Consider the following 26,705-nt stretch of genomic DNA (forward strand, 5'->3'; position numbering starts at 1 on the left):
CAGAATGAGTTAGGTAGTGTTCGCTCTTCTTCTATATTTTACAGAATTTGTCAAAATTTGATGTTAATTCTTCTTTAGATGATTGGTAGAATTCACCTGTGAAGCTTTTGATCTTGAGATTTCTTTGTGGGGAGTTTATTGATAACTAATTCAGTTTCTTTACTTGTTATAGGTCTGATCAGATTTTCTCTTTCTTCTTGAGTCAGCTTCAGCAGTTTGTGCTTTTCTATGAATTTGACCATTTTGTCTAGGTTACCTAATTTATTGGCATACAATTGTTAGTAATATTCCCTTACAATCATTCTCATTTCTGTAAGGTTGATAGTAGTACCACCCCTTTCATACACGATTTTACAAATTTGACTTCTCTCTCTTTTTTGAGGGGTTGTACACAAAAGATTTGTCAACATTGTTGAAATTTTTGGTTTCATTGGTTTTTCTCTCCTGTTTTTCTATTCTATATTTCATTTATTTCTGTCTAATATTTATTTTCTTTCCTCTGCTTGTTGTGGGTTTATTTTGCTCTTCTTTTTCCACTTTCTTAAGGTAGAAAGTTAGGTTATTGATTCGAGATATTTTTTCCCCAGCTCTATTGCTCTATTTAGATATAATTTATATATGTATATATAGAGAGAATTGTATAAGTTCGAGGTATACGATGTGATTACGTGATGTTAATATATTTTTTAAATGTTTATGACAATAAGGTTAGTTAACATATCCTTCACCTCACATAATTACCATTTTGTTGTTGTTATGGTAAGAACATTGAAGTCACTCTCATAGCAATTTTCAAGTATAAAACTCAGTATCTTTAACTATAGTCACCATGCTGTACATTAAAACCCTGGAACTTGCTCATCTTATAACTGGAAGTTTGTACTCTTTGACCAACATATCCCCATTTCTAACACCTCTCAGGCCCTAGCAAACACCATTCTACTCTCTGGTTCTATAAGTCTGATGATTTTGGATTCAATATACAAGTGAGATCATACAGTATTTGTCTTTCTTCTTCTGACCTATTTCACTCAGCATAATGCCCTCAAAGTCCATCCATATTTTTGCAAAATGCAAGATCGTTTTCTTTTTATGGCTGAATAATGTATGTGTGTGTATATGTGTGTGTGTGTGTGTGTGTATCTCACATTTTCTTTATCCATTTATTCATCAATGGATACAAGTTGTTTCCATATTGTGGCTACTGTGAACAGTACTGCAATGATCATGGAGGTGCATACATTTTTTCGAATTTGTGTTTTCATTTTCCGTGGGTAAATACCATTGACCACAAATGTGAGGATTTATTTCTGTGCTCTCTGTTCTGTTCCATTGGTCTATATGTCTGTTTACTGCTTGCATCATATAGTTTTGGTTACAATATCTTTGTAATATATATATTTTGAAAACAAGAAGTGTAATAATACCGCTAGCTCTGTTCTTCTGCTCAAGATTGCCTACATGTGGTCTTTTATAGTTTCATACATATTTTAGGATTGATTTTTACAATTTCTGAAAAAATGTTATTGGTATTTTTTTAATTGACGTATAGTTGATTTAAAACCATACTACAGAGGAGCTTCAAGATGGCGGAAGAATAAGACGTGGATATCACCTTCCTCCACACAAATACATCAGAAATACATCTACAGCTGGAACAACTCCTACAGAACACTTACTGAACACTGGCAGAAGACCTCAGACCTCCCAAAAGGCAAGAAACTCCCCACATACCTGGGTAGGGCAAAAGAAAAAAGAATAAACAGACAACAGAATAGGGACGGGACCTGCACCAGTGGGAGGGAGCCATGAAGGAGGAAAGGTTTCCACACACTAGGAAGCCCCTTTGCAGGCGGAGACTACGGGTGGTGGAGTGGGGAAGCTTCAGAGCCGCGGAGGAGAGCACAGCCAAAGGGATGCGGAGGGCAAAGTGAGGAGATTCCCGCACAGAGGATTGGTGCCGACCAGCACTCACTAGCCCGAGAGGCTTGTGTGCTCAACCACCGGGGTGGCCAGGAGCTGGGAGCTGAGGCTCAGGCTTCGGTTGGATCGCACGGAGAGGACTGGGGTTGTCTGCATGAACACAGCTTGAAGGGGGCTAGTGTGCCACAGCTAGTCGGCAGGGAGTCCAGGAAAAAGTCTGGAGCTGCCAAAGAGACAAGAGACTTTTTCTTGCGTTTGTGTTTCATGGCGCAAGAGGAGAGGGTATTAAGAGCACCACTTAAAGGAGCTCCATCAGCGAGGACCCCAGAGACGGGCATGAGACGCTAAGACTGCTGCTGCAGCCACCGAGAAGCCTGTGTGCGAGCACAGGTCACTATCCATGCCTCCCCTCCCAGGAGCTCGTGCAGCCCGCCAGTGCCAGGGTCCCGTGATCTAGGGACAACTTCCTTGGGAAAACACAGGGCGTGCCTCAGGCTGGGGCAACGTCACGCCAGCCTCTGCCACTGAAGACTCGCCCTGCACTCCGTACCCCTCCCTGCCCCCAGCCTGAGTGAGCCAGAGACCCCAAAGCAGCTGCTCCTTTAACCCCACCCTGTCTGAGCAAAGAAGAGACGCCCTCAGGTGACCTACACTCAGAGGCGGGTCTAAATCCAAAGCTGAACCACAGGAGCTGTGCAAACAAAGAAGAGAAAGGGAAATCTCTCCCAGGAGCCTCAGGAGCAGCAGATTAAATCTCCAAAATCAACTTGATGAACCCTGCATCTGTGGAATACATGAATAGACAACGAATCATCCCAAATTGAGAGGGTGTACTTGGGAAAAATGATTATATCTTTTTCTCTCTCTATTTTTTTTTTTTTTTTTGCAGTACGCAGGCCTCTCCCTGTTGTGGCCTCTCCCATTGCGGAGCACAGGCTCCGGACGCCCAGGCTCAGCGGCCATAGCCCACGGGCCCAGCCGCTCCGCGGCATGTGGGATCTTCCTGGGCCGGGTCACGAACCTGTGTCCCCTGCATCGGCAGGTGGACTCTCAACCACTGCGCCACCAGGGAAGCTCTCTTTTTGTGAGTGTGTATGTGTATGCTTCTGTGCGTGATTTTGTCTGTATAGCTTTGGTTTACCATTGGTCCTATGGTTCTGTCTGTACTTTTTTGTTGTTGTTGTCTTTTTAAGTATAGCTTTTAGCACTTGTTATCATTGGTGGATATGTTTTTTGGTTTGGCTGCTCTCTTCTTTCTTTCTTTCTTCATTACTAAAACAAAATTTTTTAATACTTTATTTTAATAACATTATTTTATTTTATTTTACTTTATTCAATTTTATATTCTTCTACATATCTTTCTCTTTTTTCTCACTTTTAATCTGAGCTGTGTGGATGACAGGCTCTTAGTGCTCCAGTCACACGTCAGGGCTGTGCCTCTGAGGTGGGAGAGCCAAGTTCAGGACACTGGTCCACAAGATCCTCCCAGCTCCATGAAATATCAAACGGCAAAAATCTCCCAGAGATCTCCATCTAAATACCGAGACCCAGCTCCATTCAATGACCAGCAAGCTACAGTGCTGCACACCCTATGCCAAACAACTAGCAAGACAGGAACACAACACAACCATTAGCAGAGAGGGTCCTAAAATAATAATAAGGCCACAGACAGCCCCAAAACACACCACCAGACGTGAACCTGCCCACCAGAAAGACAAGATCCAGCCTCATCCACCAGAACACAGGCGCTGGTTCCCTCCACCAGGAGGCCTACACAACCCACTGAACCAACCTTAGCCACTGGGGACAGACAACATAAACAACGAGAACTACGAACCTGAAGCCTGTTAAAAGGAGAGGCCAAACACAGTAAGTTAAGCAAAATGAGAAGACAGAGAAACACACAGCAGATGAAGGAGCAAGGCAAAAACCCACCAGATCTAAAAAAGGATAAGGAAATAGGCAGTCTACCTGAAAAAGAATTCAGAATAATGATAGTAAAGATGATCCAAAATCTTGGAAATAGAATGGAGAAAATACAAGAAACGTTTAACAAGGACCTAGAAGAACTAAAGAGCAAACAGTGATGAACAACACAATAAATGAAATTAAAAATTCCCTAGAAAGGATCAATAGCAGAATAACTGAGGCAGAAGAACGGATAAGTGACCTGGAAGATAAAATAGTGGAAATAACTACTGCAGAGCAGAATAAAGAAAAAAGAATGAAAAGAATTCAGGAGAGTCTCAGACACCTCTGGGACAACATTAAATGCACCAACATTTGAATTACACAGGTTGCAGAAGAAGAAGAGGAAAAGAAGGGGACTGAGAAAATATTTGAAGAGATTATAGTTGAAAACTTCCCTAATATGGGAAAGGAAATAGTTAATCAAGCAAAGGAAGCACAGACAGTCCCATACAGGATAAATCCAAGGAGAAACACGCCAAGACACATATTAATCAAACTATCAAAAATTAAGTGCAAAGAAAGCATATTAAAAGCAGCAAGGGAAAAACAACAAATAACACACAAGGGAATCCCCATAAGGTTAACAGCTCATCTTTCAGCAGAAACACTTCAAGCCAGAAGGGTGTGGTAGGACATATTTAAAGTGATTCAGGAGAAAAACCTACAACCAAGATTACTCAGCAAGGAACTTATTCAGGTTTGACAGACAAATTAAAAGCTTTACACACAATCAAAAGCTAAGAGAATTCAGCACCACCAAACCAGCTTTACAGCAAATGCTAGAGGAACCTCTCTAGGCAGGAAACAAAAGAGAAGGAAAGACCTACAATAACAAACCTTAAACAATTAAGAACATGGCAATAGGAACATACATATAGGTAAGAACCTTAAATGTAAATGGATTAAATGCTCCCACCAAAAGACACAGACTGGCTGAATAGATACAAAAACAAGACTCATAAATACGCTGTCTACAAGAGACCCACTTCAGACATAGGGACACATACAGACTGAAAGTGAGGAGATGGAATACAGACTGAAAGTGAGGGGATGGAAAAAGGTATTCCATGAAAGTGAAAATCAAAAGAAAGCTGGAGGAGCAATTCTCATGTCAGACAAAATACACTTTAAAATAAAAACTATTGCATGCGAAAAAGAAGGACACTACATAATGATCAACGGATGAATCCAAGAAGAAGATATAACAATTCTAAATATTTATGCACCCAACATAGGAGCACCACAATACATACGGCAAATACTAACAGCCATAAAAGGGGAAACGACAGGAACACAATCATAGTAGGAGATTTTAACACTCCACTTTCACCAATGGACAGGTCATCCAAAATGAAAATAAATAAGGAAACACAAGCTTTAAATGACACATCAGACAAGATAGACTTAATTGATATTTTTAGGACTTTCCACCCCAAAACAACAGAATTCACTACTTTCTCAAGGGCTCATGGAACATTCTCCAGGATAGATCATATCTTGGGTCACAAATCAAGCCTTGGTAAATTTCAGAAAATGGAAATCATATCATGTATCCTTTTGGACCACAACACTATGAGACTAGATATCAATTACAGGAAAAAAAAATGTAAAAAATACAAACGCATGGAGGCTAAACAATACACTACTTAATAAACAAAAGATAACAGAAGAAATCAAAGAGGAAATCAAAAATAACCTAGAAACAAATGACAATGAAAACAGGACGACCCAAAGCTATGGGATGCAGCAAAAGCAGTTCTAAGAGGGACGTTTATAGCAATACAATCCTACCTTAAGAAACAAGAAATATCTCAAATAAACAACTTAACCTTACACATAAAGCAAATGGAGAAAGAAGAACAAACAAACCCCAAAGTTAGCAGAAGGAAAGAAATCATAAAGATCAGATCATAAATAAATGAAAGAGAAATGAAGAAAACAATAGCAAAGATCAGTAAAACTGAAAGCTGGTTCTCTAAGAAGATAAGCAAAATTAATAAACCATTAGCCAGACTCATCAAGAAAAAGACGGAGATTGATCAAATCCATAGAATTAGAAATGAAAAAGGAGAAATAACAACTGACACTGAAGAAATACAAAGGATAATGAGAGACTAGTACCAGCAACCATATGCCAATAAAACGGACCAACTGGAAGAAATGGAAAAATTCTTAGGAATGCACAACCTTCTGAGTCTGAATCAGGAAGAAATAGAAAATATGAACAGACCAATCACAAGCACTGAAAATGAAACTGTGATGAAAAATCTTCCAACAAACAAAAGCCCAGGACCAGATGGCATCAGAGGCGAATTCTATCAAACATTTAGAGAAGACCTAACACCTATCCTTCTCAAACTCTTCCAAAATATAGCAGAAGGAGGAACACTCCCAAACTCATTCTATGAAGCCAACATCACCCTGACACCAAAACCAGACAAGGATGTCACAAAGAAAGAAAACTACAGGCCAGTATCACTGATGAACATAGATGCAAAAATCCTCAACAAAATACTAGCAAACAGAATCCAACAGCACATTAAAAGGATCATACACTATGATCAAGTGGGATTTATTCCAGGAATGCAAGGATTCTTCAATATATGCAAAACAATCAATGTGATACACCATATTAACAAACTGAAGGAGAAAAACCATATGATCATCTCAATATATGCAGAGAAAGCTTTCGACAAAATTCAACACCCATTTATGATAAAAACCCTCCAGAAAGTAGGCATAGAGGGAACTTTCCTCAACATACTAAAGGCCATATATGACAAATCCACAGCCAACATCATCCTCAATGGGGAAAAACTGAAACCATTTCCACTAAGATCAGGAACAAGACAAGGTTGCCCACTCTCACCACTCTTATTCAACATAGTTTTGGAAGTTTTAGCCACAGCAATCAGAGAAGAAAAGGAAATAAAAGGAATCCAAATCGGAAAAGAAGAAGTAAAGCTGTCACTGTTTGCAGATGACATGATACTATACATAGAGAATCCTAAAGATGCTACCAGAAAACTACTAGAGCTAATCAATGAATTTGGTAAAGTTGCAGGATACAAAATTAATGCACAGAAATCTCTGGCATTCCTATATACCAATGATGAAAAATCTGAAAAGGAAATCAAGAAAACACTCCCATTTACCATTGCATCAAAAAGAATAAAATATCTAGGAATAAACCTACCTAAGGAGACAAAAGACCTGTATGCAGAAAATTATAAGACAATGATGAAAGAAATTAAAGATGATACAAATACATGAAGAGCTATACCATGTTCTTGGATGGGAAGAATCAACATTGTGAAAATGACTCTACTACCCAAAGCAATCTACAGATTCAATGCAATCCCTATCAAACTACCACTGGCATTTTTCACAGAACTAGAACAAAAAAAATTCACAACTTGTATGGAAACACAAAAGACCCCTAATAGCGAAAGCAATCTTGAGAACGAAAAACGGAGCTGGAGGAATCAGGCTCCCTGACTTCAAACTATACTACAAAGCTACAGTAATCAAGACAGCATGGTACGGACACAAAAACAGAAAGATAGATCAACAGAACAGGATAGAAAGACCAGAGATAAACCCACGCACATATAGTCACCTTATCTTTGATAAAGGAGGCAGGAATGTACAGTGGAGAAAGAACAGCCTCTTCAATAAGTGGTGCTGGGAAAACTGGACAGGTACATGTAAAAGTATGAGATTAGATCACTCGATAATGCCATACACAAAATAAGCTCAAAATGGATTAAAGACCTAAATATAAGGCCAGAAACTATCAAACTCTTAGAGGAAAACATAGGCAGAACAATGTATGACATAAATCACAGCAAGATCCTTTTTGACCCACCTCCAAGAAAAATGGAAATAAAAACAAAAATAAACAAATGGGACCTAATGAAACTTCAAAACTTTTGCACAACAACGGAAACCATAAACAAGACCAAAAGACAACCCTCACAATGGGAGAAAATATTTTCAAATGAAGCAACTGACAAAGGATTAATTTCCAGAATTTACAAGCAGCTCATGCAGCTCAATAACAAAAAAAACAAACAACCCCATCCAAAAATGGGCAGAAAACCTAAATAGACATTTCTCCAAAGAAGATATACAGACTGCCAACAAACACATGAAAGAATGCTCATCATTAATCATTAGATAAATGCAAATCAAGACTACAGTGAGATATCATCTCACACCAGTCATCAAAAAATCTAGAAACAATAAATGCTGGAGAGGGTGTGGAGAAAAGGGAACACTCTTTCACTGTTGGTGGGAATGTGAATTGGTACAGCCACTATGGAGAACAGTGTGGAGGTTCCTTAAAATACTACAAATAGAACTACCATATGACCCAGCAAACCCACTACTGGGCATATACCCTGAGAAGACCATAATTCAAAAAGAGTCATGTACCAAAATGTTCATTGCAGCTCTATTTACAATAGCCCGGAAATGGAAACAACCTAAGTGTCCATCATCGGATGAATGGATAAAGAAGATGTGACACATATATACAACGGAATATTACTCAGCCAGAAAAAGAAACGAAATTGAGCTATTTGTAATGAGGTGGATAGACCTAGAGTCTGTCATACAGAGTGAAGTAAGTCAGAAAGAGAAAGACAAATACCATATGCTAACACATATATATGGAATTTAAGGAAAAAAATGTCATGAAGAACCTAGGGGTAAGAAAGGAATAAAGACACAGACCTACTAGAGAACGGACTTGAGGATATAGGGAGGGGGAAGGGTGAGCTGTGACAAAGCAAGAGAGAGGCATGGACATGTATACACTACCAAACATAAGGCAGATAGCTAGTGGGAAGCAGCCGCGTAGCACAGGGAGATCAGCTCGGTGCTTTGTGACCACCTGGAGGGGTGGGATAGGGTGCATGGTAGGGAGGGAGATGCAAGAGGGAAGAGATATGGGAACATATGTATATGTATAACTGATTCACTTTGTTATAAAGCGGAAACTAACACACCATTGTAAAGCAATTATACCCCAATAAAGATGTTTAAAAAAAAGATATTAAAAAATAGAAATAAAAATAAAAATGGCAAAAAAAAAAAATCTTCAAACAGACAAAAGCTCAGGACCAGATGGCTTCACAGGCTAATTCTATCAAACATTTAGAGAAGAGCTAACACCTGTCTTTCTCATACTCTTCCAAAATATAGCAGAGGGAGAAACACTCCCAAACTCATTCTATGAGGCCACCATCAATCTGATACCAAAACCAGACAACCATGTCACAAAGAAAGAAAACTACAGGCCAATATCACTGGTGAACATAGATGCAAATATCCTCAACAAAATACTAGCAAACGGAATCCAACAGCACATTAAAAGGATCATACACCATGATCAAGTGGGGTTTATCCCAGGAATGCAAGGATTCTTCAATGTACGTAAATCAATCAATGTGATACAACATATTAACAAATTGAAGAAGAAAAACCATATGATCATCTCATTAGATGCAGAGAAAGCTTTTGACAAAATTCAACACTCATCTATGATAAAAAAAACTCTCCAGAAAGTAGGCACAGAGGGAACTTTCCTCAACATAATAAAGGCCATATATGACAAACCCACAGCCAACATCATCCTCAATGGGGAAAAACTGAAACCATTTCCACTAAGATCAGGAACAAGACAAGGTTGCCCACTCTCACCACTCTTATTCAACATAGTTTTGGAAGTTTTAGCTCCAGCAATCAGAGAAAACAAATAAATAAACAGAATCCAAATTGGAAAAGAAGAAGTAAAGGTGTCACTGTTTGCAGATGACATAATACTATACATAGAGAATCCTAAAGATGCTATACCGGAAAACTAATAGAGTTAATAAATGAATTTGGTAAAGTCGCAATGTACAAAATTAACACACAGAAATCTCTTGTATTCCTATCCACGAATGGTGAAAAATCTGAAGGTGAAATTAAGAAAACACTCCCATTTACCATTTCAACAAAAGGAATAAAATATCTAGGAATAAACCTACCTAAGGAGACAAAAGACCTGTATGCAGAAAATTATAACACACTAACGAAAGAAATTAAAGATGATACAAACAGATGGAGAGACATACCATGTACTTGGATTGGAAGGATCAACATTGTGAAAATGACTCTACTACCCAAAGCAATCTACAGATTCAATGCAATACCTATCAAACTACCACTGGCATTTTTCACAGAAGTAGAACAAAAATTTTCACAATTTATATGGAAACACAAAAGACCCCAAATAGCCAAAGCAATCTTGAGAATGAAAAATGGAGCTGGAGGAATCAGGCTGCCTGACTTCCGAATATACTGCAAAGTTACAGTAATCAAGACAGTATGGTACTGGCACAAGAATAGAAATATAGATCAATGGAACAGGATAGAAAGCCCAGACATAAACCCACACACATATATGGTCACCTTATCTTTGATAAAGGAGGAAAGAATACACAGCAGAGAAAAGACACCCTCTTCAATATGTGGTGCTGGGAAAACTGGACAGCTACATGTAAAAGAATGAAATTAGAACACTCCCTAACACCATATACAGAAATAAACTCAAAATGGATTAAAGACCTAAATGTAAGGCCAGACACTATCAAACTCTTAGAAAAAAATATAGGCAGAACATTCAGTGACATAAATCACAGCAACATCCTTTTTGATCCCCCTCCTAGAGAAATGGAAATAATAACAAAAATAAACAAATGGGACCTAATGAAACTTAAAAGCTCTTGCACAGCAAAGGAAACCATAAACAATGAAAAGACAACCCGCAGAATGGGAGAAAATGGTTGCAAATGAAGCAATTGACAAAGGATTAATCTCGAAAATTTACAAGCACCACATGCAGCCCAATATCAAAAAAAGAAACATCCCAATCCAAAAATGGGCAGAAGACCTAAATAGACATTTCTCCAAAGAAGATATACAGATTGTCAACAAACACATGAAAGAATGCTCAACACCACTAATCATTAGAGAAATTCAAATCAAAATTACAATCAGGTTTCACCTGACCCCAGTAGAATGGCCATCATTAAAACATGTGCAAACAAGAAATGCTGGAGAGGGTGTGGAGAAAAGGGAACCCTCCTGCTCTGTTGGTGGGAATGTAAATTGATATAGCCATTATGGAGAACAGCATGGAGTTTCCTTTAAAAACTAAAAATAGAACTACCATATACCCCATCCATCCCACTACTGGGCATATATTGTGAGAAAACCATAATTCAAAAAGAGTCATATACCAAAATGTTCATTGCAGCTCTATTTACAATAGCCATTACATGGAAGCAACCTACATGTCCATTGACAGATGAACGGATAAAGAAGATGTGGCACATATATACAATGGAGTATTACTCAGCCATAAAAAGAAACGAAATTGAGTTATTTGTAGTGAGGTGGATCGACCTAGAGTCTGTCCTACAGAGTGAAGTAAGTCAGAAAGAGAAAAACATGTACCGTATGCTAACACATATATATGGAATATAAAAAAAATTGGTTATGAAAAACCAGGGGCAGGACAGGAATAAAGATGCACACCTACTAGAGAATGGACTTGAGGACAAGGGGAGGGGAAGGATAAGCTGGGACGAAGTGAGAGAGTGGCATGGACATGTGTGCACTATGAAATGTGAAATCGAAAGCTAGTTGGAAGCAGCCACATAGCACAGGGAGATCAGCTTGGTGTCTTGTGACCACCAAGAGGGGTGGGATTAGGGAGGGTGCGAGGGAGGGAACTGCAAGAGGGTAGAGATGTAGGGATATATGTATATGTATAGCTGATTCACTTTGTTATAAAGCAGAAACTAACACACCATTGTAAAGCAATTATACTCCAATAAAGATATTTTTAAAAATAAGGTTATTACATAAAGATAAAAGTGTCAATTCCCCAAGAAGACATAACAATCTTTAATGTGTATGTGCCTAGCAACAGTGTATCAAAATATGTTAGGCAACTACTTTTTTTGCTGCAAGGAAAAATAGTTTAATCCACTATTATATTTGGAGACCTCTGTTCAGTAATTGACAGTTCCAACAGACAGAAAGTCAATGAGGACATATTTGAACTCAACAACACCATCAATCAACTGGATGCAATTGATACCTATAGAATATTTCACCCAGCAATAATAAAATGTACATTCTTGTCATGCTCACAGGGAACATTACCCAAGATAGAACATATTATGGGACATAAAACACATCTCGGGCTTCCCTGGTGGCGCAGTGGTTGAGAGTCCGCCTGCCGATGCAGGGGACGCGGGTTCGTGCCCCGGTGCGGGAAGATCCCACATGCCGCAGGAGCGGCTGGGCCCGTGAGCCATGGCCGCTGAGCCTGCACGTCTGGGGCCTGTGCTTCGCAACGGGAGAGGCCCCAGCAGTGAGAGGCCCGCGTACCGCAGCAAAAAAAAAAAAAAAAAACACATCTCAACAACTTTAAAAGTGTAGAAATATTGCACTGTATGCTCAGACCACACTGGAATTAAAATAGAAATCAATAACAGAGAAATAGCTGGGAAACTCCCAAATACATGAAGATTAAAAAACATAGTTCTAAATAACACAAGGGTCAAAGAAGTAATCACAGGAGATATTTTAAAATATTTAGAACTAGATGAAAATAATAGTATAACATCAAGTTTTGTGGTATGCAGCAAAAGCAGTGTTTAAATGGAAATGAATGCGTATGTTAGAAAAGAAGTAAGATTTAAAGTCAATAATCTGAGCTTCCACCTATGGAAATTAGAAAAAGAAGAGGAAATTAAACCCGAAGTCAGTAGAATAAAATAAATAATAAAAATTAGAGCAGAAATTAGTGAAATTGAAAACAAGAAATCAACAGAGAAAATAAATGTAATCAAAAGCAGATTATTTTATAAGATCAATAATATTGATAAAATATTGATAAATTTTGGGCTTCCCTGGTGGTGCAGTGGTTGAGAGTCCGCCTGCTGATGCAGGGGACATGAGTTCCTGCCCCAGTCCGGGAAGATCCCACATGCCGCGGAGCGGCTAGGCCTGTGAGCCATGGTTGCTGAGCTTGCGCGTCCGGAGCCTGTGCTCCGCAACGAGAGAGGCCAAAACAGTGAGAGGCCCGCGTACCGCAAAAAAAAAAAAAAAAAAAATTGATAAATTTCTATCTAGTTTTACTAAGAAAAAAGACACTAATTACTAATATCAGAAATGAAATAGGGGCCATTACTACTAATTTTATGGACATTAAAAGAATAATAAATGGATATTATAAACAAGTGTGTGCCTATCAAGTTGATAACCTAGATAAACTGGAAGTTTCTTGAAAGACACAATCTATCAAAACACAGAAAAAGAAATATATATCCATTAAAGAAACTGAACCAATAATTAATAACCTTCTCAAACAGAAAACACCAGGCACAGACGGGTTCACTGGTGAGTTCTAGCAAACATTTAAGGAAGAAATTATACTAATCCTCTACAGTCTAGTCCAGAAAATAGAAGCAGAGGAAATACTTCCTAACTCATTCTGCTAGGACACCATTGTCCTAGTACCTATGACAGACAAAGATATTACAAGAAATGAAAACTACAGACCAACATCTCTTATCAACATAGATGCAAAAATCCTCAACAAAATTTTAGCAAATTGAAAACAACAATGTATAAAATCTATTATGCAACATGACCAAGTGAGCTGTCTTCCATGTATACAAGGCTGGTTCAACATTCAAAAATCAACTAATGTAATTCACCACAACAACAGAAAACTCATACCAGTCGATGCAGAAAAAGCATTTGATAAAATCTAATACCAATTCATGATTTAAAATAACTCTGAGAAAAATACAAATATAGGGGAATTTCTTCAACATGAAAAAAACTACAGCTAAAGTCAGAATTAACGGTGAATAACTAGGTGCTTTGCCACTAATATGAGGAACAAGTCAAGGATGTTCCCTCTCACCATTCCTATTCAACATTATACTGGAAGTTCTAGCTAATGTACTAAAACAAGAAAAGGAAATACAAGGCATATAGATTAGGAAGGAAGAAATAAAATTCTCTTTATTTGCAGATGACATGATCATCTATGTAGAAAATCCAAAATAATTGACAAAAAACTCCTGGAACTAATAAGTAATTATAGCAAAGTTTCAGGAGATAAAGTTACTATATAAAAATCAATTGATTTCCTATATCAGCAATGAACAAGTGGAATTTGAAATTAAAACCTAATACCATCTACATTAGTACCCCCAAATTAAATACTAAAATAGGTATAAATCTAACATAATGTGTAAGATCTATGTGAGGAAACCCACAAAACTCTGATGAAATAAATCAAAGAATTAAGTAAATGGAGAGATATTCTATTCTCATAAATAAATCAAAGAATTAAATAAATGGAGAGATATTCTATTCTCAAACATAGGAAGACTCAATATTGTCAAAATGTCAGTTATTCCTAACTTGATCTATAGATTCAATGCAACACCAATCAAAATTCTGGAAAATTATTCTGTGGATATTGATTGACATACTGATTCTAAAGTTTATATGGAGAAGCAAAAAAAAAAAAAAAACCAGAATAGCCAAAACAATATTGAAAGAGAAGAACATAGTTGGGGGATGATACTCCCCAAGCTCAAGACTTACTACAAGCTACAGTAACCAAAACAGTGTGATATTGGTGAAAGAATAGACAAATAGATCATGGAACAGAGTAGAGAGCCCAGAAATAGACCCACATAAGTATAGTCAACTGATCTTTGATAAAGGAGCAAAGATAGTCTTTTCAACAAATGGTGCTGGAAAAATTGGGCATAAACATGCAAAAAAATAAAATTGAATCTAGATTCAGATGTTAAACCTGTCACCAAACTTAAATAAAATAAAAATTGACCTAAATGTAAAACACAAAAGTATAAAACTCCTAAAAATAACATAGGAACAAATTTAGGTGACCTTGGGTTTAGTGATGAGTTTTTCGATACAACACAAAAAGCATGATCCATGAAAGAAATAATTGATAAGCTAAACTTCATTAAAATTAAAAACTTTTTTCTGAGAAAGACAATGTCAAGAGAATGAAGGGACAGCCACAAACTGGGAGAAAATATTTGCAAAATACACAACTGATAAAGGAATGTTTTCCAAAATATACAAAGAACTCTTAAAACTCAACAATAAGAAAACAGCCTAATTAAAATATGGGCCAAAGACCTTAACAAACACCTCAACAAAGAGGATATACAGACACCAAATGAGCATTTGAAAAGATGCTTCACATCATATGTCATCAGGGAAATGCAAATTAAAACAACAAGACATACCACTACACTGCTATTAGAATGGCCAAAATGTGAAACACTGACAACACCAAATGCTGACAAGGCTATGGAAAAACAGGAACTTTTATTCATTGCTGGTGGGAATTCAAAATTGTACAGCCACTTAGAAGACAATTTGACAGTTTCTTATAAACCTAAACATACTCTTACCATACGATCTAGAAGTTGTGGTCCTTAGTATTTATCCAAATAACATGAAAACTTATGTTCACACAAAAGCCTGAACGAAAATATTCAACGCATCTTTATTCATAATTTCCAAAACTTGGAAGCAACCAAGGTGCATTTCAATCTGTAAATGGATAAAAAAACTGTGGTACATCCATACAATGGAATATTATTCAGCAACAGAAAGAAATAAGCTATCAAGCCACTAAAGGACATGGAAGAACCTTAAACGAATATTGCGAAGTGAGGAAAGTCAGTCTGAAAGGGCTACACACTACATGATTCCAACTATATAACATTCTGAGAATGAGAAAATGGTGGAGAAAGTAAAAAGAATCAGTGGTTACCAAGATTTAGGGTGAGGGAAGAAGGGAGGGATAAATAAATTGAGTACAGAAGATTTTTGGTGCAATGGAACACTGCTACTGAGGAAACATATTAGTACAAATCTGTCAAAGCCTAGAGAATATACAACACAAAGAGTTAACTCTAATGTAAATTATAGACTTTAGGTAATAATGTATTCATATTGGCTCATCAATTGTAGGAAATATACCATACTAATGCAATATTTAAATAATACAGGAAATTATTGGGGAGTGGTAATGGGGTATATGGTAACTGTATTTTCTGCTCAACTTTTGTTTTTTACTTTATATATATATTATTTACATCTTTATTGGAGTATAATTGCTTTACAATGGTGTGTTAGTTTCTGCTTTATAACAAACTGAATCAGCTATACATATACATATATCCCTATATCTCTACCCTCTTTCATCTCCCTCCCTCCCACACTCCCTATCCCACCACTCTTCGTGGTCACAAGGCACCAAGTTGATCTCCCTGTGCTATGCAGCTGCTTCCCATTAGCTATCGATTTCACATTTCGTAGTGCACACATATCCATGCCACTCTCTCACTTTGTCCAAGCTTACCCTTATCCACTCCCGTGTCCTCAAGTCCACTCTCTAGTAGGTGTGCGTCCTTATCCCAGTCCTGCCCCTAGGTTTTTCATAACCATTTTTTAAATATTCCATATATATGTGTTAGCATACAGTACTTGTTTCTCTCTCTGACTTACTTCACTCTGTAGGACAGACTCTAGGTCGATCCACCTCACTACAAATAACTCAATTTCGTTTCTTTTTATGGTTGAGTAATATTCCACTGTATATATGCGCCACATCTTCTTTATTGATTCATCTGTAGATGGACATGTAGGTTGCTTCTATGTAATGGCTATTGTAAATAGAGCTGCAATAAACATTGAGGTACATGACCCTTTTTGAATTATGGTTTTCTCAGGGTATATGCCCAGTGATGGCATTGCTGGGTCATATGATAGTTCTATTTTTAGTTTTTAAGAAACTTCCATACTGTTCTCCATAATGGCTGTATCAATTTACATTCCCACCAACAGTGCAGGGGGTTTCCCTTTTCTGCACATCCTCTCCAGCATTTATTGTTTGTAGACCTTTTGCTGATGGCCATTCTGACCAGTATGAGGTGATACCTCGTAGTTTTGCTTTGCATTTCTCTAATGATTAGTGATGCTGAGCATCTTTCCATGTGTTTGTTGGCAATCTGTATGTATTCTTTGGAGAAATGTCTATTTAGGTCTTCTGCCCATTATTAGATTGTGCTGTTTGTTCTTTTTTTATATTGAGTTTCATGGGCTGCTTGTATATTTTGAGATTAATACTTTGTCAGTTGCTTCATTTGCAAATATATTTTCCCATTCTGAGGGTTGTCTTTTTGTCTCATTTATGGTTTCCTTTGCTGTACAAAAGCTTTTAAGTTTCATTAGGTCCCATTTGTTTATGTTTGGTTTTTTTTCCATTTCTCTAGGAGGTGGGTCAAAAAGGATCTTTCTGTGATTTATGTCATAGAGTGTACTGCCTAAGTTTTCCTCTAAGAGTTTTATAGTGTCTGGCCTTACATTTAGGTTTTTAATCCATTTTGAGTTTATTTTTGTGTATGGTGTTAGGCAGTGTTCTAATTTAATTCCTTTATATGTAGCTGGCCAGTTTTCCCAGCACTATTTATTGAAGATGCTGTCTTTTACCCATTGTATATTCTTGCCTCCTCTGTCAAAAATAAGGTGACCATATGTGTGTGGGTTTATCTCTGGGCTTTCTATCCTGTTCCATTGATCTATATTTCTGTTTTTGTGCCAGTACCATACTGTCTTGATTACTGTAGCTTTGTAGTATAGTCTGAACTTGGGGAGCCTGATTCCTCCAGCTCCGTTTTTCTTTCTCAGGATTGCTTTGGTTCTTCGGGGTCTTTTGTTTTCCCATAAAAGTTGTGAAATTTTTGTTCTAGTTCTGTGAAAAATGCCAGTGGTAGTTTGATAGGGATTGTATTGAATCTGTAGATTGCTTTGGGTAGTAGAGTAATTTTCACAATGTTGATTCTTCCAATCCAAGCACATGGTATATCTCTCCATTTGTTTATATCATCTTTAAGTTCTTTCATCAGTGTCTTATAGTGTTCTGCATACAGATAATTTGCCTCCTTAGGTAGGTTTATTCCTAGGTATTTTATTCTTTTTGTTGCAATTTTAAATGAGAATGTTTCCTTAATTTCTATTTCTGATTTTTCATTGTTACTGTATAAGGATGCAAGAGATTTCTGTGCATTAATTTTGTATCCTGCTAATTTACCATATTCATCAATTGGCTCTAGTAGGTTTCTGGTGGCATTTTTAGGATTTTCTATGAATAGTATCATTTCATCTGCGAACAGTGGCAGTTTTACTCCTTCTTTTCCAATTTGGATTCCTTTTATTTCATTTCTTCTCTGATTGCTGAGGCTAAAACTTCTAAAACTATTTTGAATATAGTGGTGAGAGTGGGCAGCTTTGTATTGTTCCTGATCTTATAGGAAATGCTTTCAGTTTTTCACCATTGAGAATGATATTGACTGTGGTTTTGTCATATATGGCTTTTATTATGTTGAGGTAGGTTCCCTCTATGCCCACTTTCCGGAGAGTTTTTTTTTTTAATCACAAATGGGTGTTATATTTTGTCAAAAGCTTTTTCTGCATCTGTTGAGATGATCATATGTTTATTATCCTTCAGTTTGTTAATATGGTGTATCAGATTGATCGATTTGTGTATATTAAATAATTCTTGCATTCCTGCGATAAACCCCACTTGATCATGTTGTATGATCCTTTCAATGTGCTGCTGGATTCTGTTTGCTAGTATTTTGTTGAGGATTTCTGCATCTATGTTCATCAGTGATATTGGCCTGTAATTTTCTTTTTTTGTGACATCTTTGTCTGGTTTTGGTATCAGGGTGATGTTGGCCTCATACAATGAGTTACGGAGTGTTCCTCCCTCTGCTATATTTTGGAAGAGTTTGAGAAGGATAGGTGTTAGCTCTTCTCTAAATGTTCAATAGAATTTGCTTGTGAAGCCATCTGGCCCTGTGCTTTTTTTGTTGGAAGATTTTTTCATCACAGTTTCAATTTCAGTGCTTGTGATTGGTCTGTTCATATTTTCTATTTTTTTCCTGATTCAGTCTTGGAAGGTTGTACTTTTCTAAGAGTTTGTCCATTTTATTGGCATATAGTTTCCTGTAGTATTCTCTCATGATGTTTTGTATTTCTGCAGTGTTAGTTGTTACTTCTCCTTTTTCATTTCTAATTCTGTTGATTTGCGTCTTCTCCCTTTTTCTCTTGATGAGTCTGGCTATTGGTTTATCAATTTTGTTTATCTTCTCAAAGAACCAGCTTTTAGTTTTATTGATCTTTGCTACTGTTTTCTTCATTTCTTTTTCATTTATTTCTGATCTGATTTTTATGATTTCTTTCCTTCTGCTAATGTTGGGTTTTTATTGTTCTTTCTCTAATTGCTTTAGTTGTAGGTTTAGGTTGTATACTTGAGATTTCTCTTTTTTCTTGAGTTATGATTGTATTGCTATAAACTTCCCTCTTAGAACTGCTTTTGCTGTATCCCATAGGTTTTGGGTAGTCGTGTTTTCATTGTCATTGATTTCTAAGTATTTTTTATATCCTCTTTGATTTCTTCATTGATCTCTTTGTTGTTTAGTAGTATATTGTTTAGCCTTCATGTGTCTGTAGTTTTCAGTTTTTTTCCTGTAATTCATATCTAGTCTCATAGCTTTGTGGTCAGGAAAGATGCTTTATGCGATTTCAATTTTCGTAAATTTACTCAGGCTGGATTTGTGACCCAAGATGTGATCTATCCTGGTGAATGTTCCATGTGAACTTGAGAAGAAAGTGTATTCTGTTGTTTATGGATGGAATTTACTATAAATATCGATTAATTCCATCTGGTCTAATGTGTCATTTAAAGCTTCTGTTTTCTTATTTATTTTCTGTTTGGATGATCTGTCCATCAGTGTAAGTGTGGTGTTAAAGTCACCTACTATTATTTTGTTACTGTCTATTTCCCTTTTCATGGCTGTTAGCATTTGCCTTATGTTTTGAAGTGCTCCTACGTTCGGTGCATAGAGATTTACAATTGTTATATCTTCTTCTTGGATTGATGCTTTGATCATTATGTATCTCGTGTCCTTCCTTGTGTGTTGTAATAGTCTTTATTTTAAATTTTAGTTTGTCTGATATGAGTATTGCTACTCTAGCTTTCTTTTGATATCCATTTGAATGGAATATCTTCTTCCATCCCCTCACTTTCAGTCTGTATGTGTCCCTAGATGTGAATTGGCTTTCTTATAGACAGCATATATATGGGTCTTGTTTGTTGCATCCATTGAGCCAGTATGTGTCTTTTGCTTGGGGCATTTAATCCATTTACATTTAAGGTAATTATTGATGTGTGTGTTCCTATGACCATTTTCTTAATTGTTTGGGGGTTTTTTGTTTGTTTGTTTTTTGTTGTTTTTTTTGCGGTACGCAGGCCTCTCACTGCTGTGGCCTCTCCCGTTGTGGAGCACAGGCTCCGGACGTGCAGGCTCAGTAGCCATGGCTCACGGGCCCAGCCACTCCGTGGCATGTGGGATCCTCCCGGACCGGGGCACGAACCCGCGTCCCCTGCATCGGCAGGCGGACTCTCAACCACTGCGCCACCAGGGAAGTCCCTTTGGGTTTGTTTTTGTAGGTCTTTTCCTTCTGTTGGGTTTCCTGCCTAGAAAAGTCCCTTTAGCATTTATCATAAAGCTGGTTTGGTAGTGTTGAATTCTCTTAAATTTTGCTTGTCTGTAAAGCTTTTGATTTCTCCATCGAATCTGAATGAGATCCTCGCCTGTTAGTGTAATCTTGGTTGTAGGTTTTCCCCTTTAATCACTTTACATATATCTTGCCACTCCATTCTGGCCTGTAGAGTTTCTGCTGAAAGATTAGCCATTAACCTTATGGGGATTCTCTTGTATGTTATTTATTGCTTTTCCCTTGCTGATTTTAATATTTGTTCTTTCTACTTAATTTTTGATAGTTTGATTAATATGTGTCTTGGAGTGTTTCTCCTTGGATTTATCCTGTATGGGACTCTCTGCTCTTCCTCGACTTGATTGACTATTTCCTTTCCCATGTTAGGGAAGTTTTCAACTATAATCTCTTCAAATACTTTCTCAGACCCTTTCTTTTTCTCTTCTTCTTCTGGGGCACCTATAATTCGAATGTTGGTGAGCTTAATGTTGTCTCTGACGTCTCTGAGACTGTCTTCCATTGTTTTCATTCTTTTTTCTTTATTCTACTCTGCAGCAGTTTTTTCCACCATTCTATCTTCCAGCTCACCTATCCCTTCTGCCTCGGTTATTCTGCTATTGATTCCTTCTAGAATATTTTAAATTTCAGTTATTGTGTTGTTCATCACTGCTCTTTAGTTCTTGTAGGTCCTTGTTAAACGTTTCTTGTATCTTCTCTATTCTATTTCCAAGATTTTGGATCATCTTTACTATCATTACTCTGAATTCTTTTTCAGGAAGTTTTCCTATTTCCTCTACAATTTTTTTGGTCTTGTGGGTTTTTATCTTGCTCCTTTGCTTGCAAGATATTTCTGTGTCTTCTCATTTTGTCAAATTTACAGAATTTGAGGTCTCCTTTCCCTAGGTTGCAGTGTCATAATGCCTCTTGCTTATGTTCTCTGCCTCCAATGGTGAGGTAGGTCCAGTGGCTTGCGTAGGCTTCCTGATGGGAGGGACTGGTGCCTGTGTTCTGGTGGATGGAGCTGAGTATTTTCCCAGTGATGAGCAGGGCCATTGGCAGGTGGTGTGTTTTGGGATGTCTGTGAGCTTAGTTTGATTTTAGGTTGTCTGTGTGCTGATCAGTGGTTTTGTGTTCCTGTCTTGTTTGTTGTTTGGTGTGAGGCATCCAGTGCTGTGAGCTGCTGGTGGTTAGGTGGAGCCAGGTCTTGGATTCAGATAGAGGCTTCTATGAGAGATCTTGGTGATTAATCTTCCCTGGGGCCAGGAATTCTCTAGTGATCCAGGGTCCTGGACTCAGTGATCCCACCCCAGACCCTCAGGCCCGAATCCAGTTGAAGAACCAAGACCTCACAAGTCATTTGTCCTGGCAATAAAGGGCATTAAAATAAAAGACTAACAGAACCCCAGACAAATGGTAAAAAGCAAAATCAAACAAACAAAAACAGAAATGAGGTAACGCACACACACACAAAAACATAACAAAATAAAACAAAAAGCAAGAGACGAACCAGACAAATAGAAGAACTCAAAAACTAAGTCAAACAATTAATATCAAAACTAACAAAAACACAAAACCTATAAACAATACCAAAGCAGTGTGACAACTTAAGAATAAGGCAAGGAAACAGAAAAAAACAATAAAATGATTTAAAATAATAATAATAAAATAAAATAAAAAGGGAGAAAACACAGGACAACAGAAGAGCAAAGTAGAAATGGAAATGTATATAAAAAAGAAATATATATTAAAGAAAAAGAAGAAAAGAAATAAGGGAAAACAACACAGAATAACAGAAAAGCAAAGTAAAAATAGATATATAAAAAATAAAAAGTATGTTATAAAACACGAAAATCCCCAAAGACTAAGTTAAAAAAATACTAAAATGACAACAAAAAAAGAAAGAAAAAGAAACCAAGAAAAAGCCAGAACCAACAACAGAATGAATCAAAACATAATAAAATTAATAGTAATAATTATGCTTCCCTGAGGTCTCTGCTGTAAGTGTCCTTGCACCCACCATGAGCCACAACCCACCTCTGCCTCCCCAAGAGTCTCTCCTCTGCCTCTGGCCTGGTCTCTGGACCTGCTGTGGGCCCTGTGGGGACCATTCAGACTCTGATCTTGCCCAATTCCTGCGTTTGCTTGCATCCAAAGTCCGCAACTGCCAGAACTAGACATTTTTCATTTGTGGGAACACTCATTGTCTACTCAGATATTCCATAGATGCAAAGTCTACCTAGCTGATCACAGGGATTTAATCTGCAGCGTGTACAGTTGATGGAAATATTTTCAATCCTCTTCCTTAGTCACCCAGTTGTTTGGTTTTATCCCCACCTCTGCATGTAGAGGCAACAGACCATTGCTTCAAGGTGCACGAGGAAAAAGGATTCAGAGCAGCACCTAAATGAGCTCCAGAGACAGGCACGAGCTGTGGCCATCAGCGTGGACAACAGAGACGGACATGAAATGCTAAGGCAGCTGCTGCAGCCACCAAGAACCCTGTGTGCAAGCACAGTTCACTATCCACACCTCCCCTCCCAGGAGCCTCTGCAGCCCGCCACTGCCAGGGTCCTGTGATCCAGGGACAACTTCCACGGGAGAACACATGGCATGCCTCAGGCTATTGAAACATCATGCCAGCCTCTGCTGCTGCAGGCTCACCCAACATTCCGTACCCCTCCCTCTCCCTGGCCTGAGTGAGCCACAGCCCCTAATCAGCTGCTACTTTAACCCCATCCTGTCTGAGTGAAGAACAAATGCCCTCAGGTGACCAATACGCAAAGGTGGGGCCAAATCCAAAGCTGAACCCCAGGAGCTGTGCAAACAAAGAAAAGAAAGAGAAATTTCTCCATGCAACCTCAGGAGCAGAGGATTAAATCTCCACAGTCAACTTGATGTACCCTGCATCACTTGTATACCTGAATAGACACCAAATCAACCCAAAATTGAGGTGGTGGATTTTGGGAGTAACTGTAGACTTGGAGTCTACTTTCTGCATCTAATTTATTTTTGTTTTTTATGCTTATCTTAGATTAGTATTTATAGTTTATTATCTTTGGTATATTTGTTTATTGATTTGGTTGCTCTCTTCTTCTTTTTAATATACAGACATATATTTTTCTTTCCTTTTTCACTTTTTATGAGTGTGTTTGTCTATGCTTCTTTCTGTGATTTTGTCTGTATAGCTCTGCTTTTACCATTTGTCCTAGGGTTCTGTCTGTGCGTTTTTTTTTTTACTATTACGTTTTAATGTCTTTTTACTTTTAATAATTATTTAATTTTTATTCTAATAACTTTTTTTATTTCTTCCTTTTTTTCTGAGCTCTGTGGCTGACAAACTCTTGGTACTCTGGCCAGGTGTCAGGACTGTGCCTCTGAAGTGGGAGAGCCAAGTTCAGGACATTGATCCACCAGAAACCTCCCAGCTACACGTAGTAAAAAAAGGTGAAAACTATCCCAAAGATCTGCATCTCAATGCTAAGACCCAGCTCCACTCAATAATCAGCAAGCTACAGTGCTGGACACCCTATGCGAAACAACTAGCAAGACAGGAACACAAACCCACCCATTAGCAAAGATGCTGCCTAACTTCATGAGGTCACAGCCACCACAAAACACAACACCATACATTGTCCTGCCCACCAGAAAGACGAGATCCAGCCTCATCCACCAGAACACAGGCACAAGTCCCCTCCACCAGACAGCATACACAACCCACTGAAACAAACTTAGCCACTGGGGGCAGACACCAAAAACAACAGGAACTACAAACCTGTAGCCTGCGAAAAAGGAGACCCCCAAAACAGTAAGTTAAGCAAAATGAGAAGACAGAGAAACACACAGCAGATGAAGGAGCAAAGTAAAAAGCCACCAGACCAAACAAATGAAGAGGAAATAGGCAGTCTACCTGAAACAGAATTCAGAGTAATGAGAGTAAAGATGATCCAAAATCTTGGAAATAGAATGGAGAAAATAGAAGAAACATTTAACAAGGACCTAGAAGAACTAAAGAGCAAACAAACAATAATGAAAAACAAAATAAATGAAATTAAAACTTTTCAAGAAGGAATCAATAGCAGAATAACTGAGGCAGAAGAATGGATAACTGACCTGGAAGATAAAATATTGGAAATAACTACCGCAGAGCACAATAAAAAAAAAAAAGAATGAAAAGAATTAATGACAGTCTCAGAGAGTTCTGGGACAACATTAAAAACACTGACATTCAAATTATAGGGGTCCCAGGAGAAGAAGAGAAAAACAAAGGGACTGAGAACATATTTGAAGAGATTAGAGTTGAAAACTTCCCTAATATGGGAAAGGAAATAGTCAGGCAAGTCCAGGAAGCACAGAGTCATATACAGCATAAATGCAAGGAGAAACATGGCAAGAAAATATTAATCAAACTATCAAAAATTATATACAAAGAAAAAATATTAAACGCAAGGGAATAACATCTAATAACATATAAGTGAATCCTCATAAGATTAACAGCTGATCTTTCAGCAGAAACTATGCAAGAAAGAAGGGGGTGGGAGGATGTATTTAAAGTGATGAAACAGAAAAACCTACAACAAAGATTACTCTACCCAGCAAGGATCTCATTCAGATTCAATGGAGAAATTAAAATCTTTACAGAGAAGCAAAAGCTAACAGAATTCAGCACACCATACCAGCTTTACAACAAATGCTAAACGAACTTCTCTAGGCAGAAAACACAAGAGAAGGAAAAGATGTACAACAACAAACCCAGAACAATTAAGAAAATGGTATTAGGAACATACATATTGATAACTGTCATAAATGTGAATGGATTAAATGCTACAAACAAAAGACATAAACTGGTTGAATGGATACAAAAACAAGACCTGTATATATACGGTCTATAAGATACCCACTTCAGACCTAGGGACACATACAGACTGAAAATGAGGGGACAGAAAAAGATATTCCATGCAAATGGAAATCAAAAGAAAGCTGGAGGAGCAATTCTCATATCAGGCAAAACAGACTTTAAAACAAAGACTATAACAAGAGATAAAGAAGGACACTACATAATGATCAACAGATCAATCCAAGAAGACATAACAATTGTAAATATTTATGCACCCAACATAGGACAAACTCAATACATAAAGCAAATGCTATCAGCCATAAAAGGGGAAATCGACAGTAACACAATCATAGTAGGGGACTTTAACAACCCAATTTCACCAACAGACAGATCATCCAAAATGAAAATAAATAAGGAAACAGAAGCTTTAAATGACACATTATAACAGATGGACTTAATTGATATTTATAGGACATCCCACCCAAAAAATACAGAATTCACTTTCTTCTCACGTGCTCATGGAACATTCTCCAGGATAGATCATATCTTCGGTCACAATTCAAGCCATCATAAATTTAAGAAAATTGAAATTGTATCAAGTATCTTTTCCGACCACAACGCTATGAGGCTAGATATCAGCTAAAGGGAAAAATCTGCAAAAAATACAAACACGTGGAGGCTAAACAATACACTAGTAAATAACCAAGAGATCACTGAAGAAATCAAAGAGAAAATCAAAAAATACCTAGAAACAAATGACAAAACACCCTGACCCAAAACCTATGAGATGCAGCAAACGCAGTTCTAAGAGGGAAGTTTATAGCAATACAGCCCTACCTCAAGAAAGAAGAAACATCTCAAATAAACAACCTAAACTTATACCTAAAGCAATTAGAGAAAGAAGAACAAAAAAAATAACACCCCAAAGTTAGCAGAAGGAAGGAAATCATAAATATCAGATCAGAAATACATGAAAAAGAAAAGAAGGAAGCAATAGAAAAGATCAATTAAACTACAAGCTGGTTCTTTGAGAAGATAAACAAAATTGATAAACCACTAGCCAGACTCATCAAGAAAAAAAGGGAGAAGACTCAAATCAATAGAATTAGAAATGAAAAAGGAGAAGTAACAACTGAGACTGCAGAACTGCAAAGGATCATGAGAGATTACTACAAGCAACTCTATACTAATAAAATGGACAACCTGAAAGAAATGGACAAATTCTTAGAATGGTACAACCTTCCAAGACTAAACTGGGAAGAAAGAGAAAATATGAACAGACCAATCA

The sequence above is a fragment of the Phocoena sinus genome, chromosome X (assembly GCF_008692025.1).
Source record: "Phocoena sinus isolate mPhoSin1 chromosome X, mPhoSin1.pri, whole genome shotgun sequence".
In the NCBI taxonomy this organism is placed as follows: domain Eukaryota; kingdom Metazoa; phylum Chordata; class Mammalia; order Artiodactyla; family Phocoenidae; genus Phocoena; species Phocoena sinus.